Source organism: Charadrius vociferus, unplaced genomic scaffold (assembly GCF_000708025.1).
Source record: "Charadrius vociferus isolate BGI_N301 unplaced genomic scaffold, ASM70802v2 scaffold13, whole genome shotgun sequence".
NCBI classification, from domain to species: domain Eukaryota; kingdom Metazoa; phylum Chordata; class Aves; order Charadriiformes; family Charadriidae; genus Charadrius; species Charadrius vociferus.
The window spans coordinates 4,562,572-4,564,058 of NW_009647763.1; positions in this window are offsets into that span (position 1 = coordinate 4,562,572).

The window sequence follows — 1,487 nt, forward strand, 5'->3', positions numbered from 1 at the left end:
GTGGCCCACTGCTTGGTTGGAAGAGCAAACAAAGCTCACAGCCTTTGTTGGCTAATATAAGACTTACCGATTATTTTTTTTAATAAATATATTTTTATTATTATTTATTTATTTTTAAGAACCCTACTTTTCCAAGCTCAACCTAGGGGTTGACTGAAATTGGACACTCTTCTTAATTGGCATTATCATCATAAAAGTTAAAAGAAGCCATTTTAATGACACTATGAAATACCATTATCTTGAACTCACACTAAACAATCCTGTTTACTTCAGCTCACAGAAAACAATCCTGTTAATACATAAAACACATGTTCTCTAGTTTGTTCTTGCATACTTGAGGTGGCCCAGTACTTAAGTGAGAAAAAACAGTAAAAAACATAAAAAAAAGAAAAAGAATCAGAAGACATGCTTTTGAATACACCCGATGATTCTGGAAAGACCATAAAGTAAGATTTCTTAATGTACAACAGCACTTTGAGAAGTTTTTGTACGGCACATCAAACTAGCCATCTACCTCTCAGCACTGTCCTGCATAGAACAAAACCCAATCATTATAAGGACATAAAATTTCTAAAAAAAACCTCGAACAAACAAAAACCCCCACTCTATCATTCATTCCAAATGGATTCAGACGCCTACCTTTTTGTGAGACAACACTGGCAGTTTAGCTACAAAGTCAAATCCACTCAATCTGGGTTCTCTCAGGTAAAATGGGGCAATTCCCTGAAGCATTCTCTATTTTCTTTCAACCCAGTTTTCTTTCTTGAGGCCACATCCATTTTCTCTACTGATCACTGGTTATTTCCTCCTTTACTGCACTGGACAACGATCCTCCCTGGGCTAACCGTTGTACCAGAGAGAAGTTGTACTAGTGTTGGTAACAACCAAAGAAATTCATTATAATCCCCATCTATACCGACTAACTCTGGGCCACCTTTATATTGTGCTGACAACCCCCATGTTAAAAAACCCCACCCTCCAGAATTCGCTTACCCCACAATTTCTAAAAGTATCTAAATATGTGACAGCATTTAGGCTTATTTGCTTTTGTGGTACACTATGGTCACATTACACAGCTTTTCTTTGAAGACCATTAATAAACAAACTCTAAAAAATAATCTGAGGCTTGAACAAAAAACAAAACACCAAGTAGTGTTATTTTCAATAAAAATCATCACGTGCTGTTGCTTTATTTTAATAGGAAGCTGCATTTTCAGTTTCCACCCCTCTCTTCCCATTTAACATAAATTGTTTGCATTGTTCAAATTTTCTTACCTTGCTTTAGAGAACTCTTTCATCGTTCCGTCAAATATGACTCTTCAGTTTCTGCATTTGTGGTAGTGAAAGTGGTATTTATAAGCCCGTTCAAAGTTACAGTAACTACTCAAAAGCAACTGTATACATCACAAAACAAGTGAACTCACAAGCTTTTTTAGAGCTACTAAATATAAATAAGTAGCAAATAAGAAATAAAGTTCAAATAAATG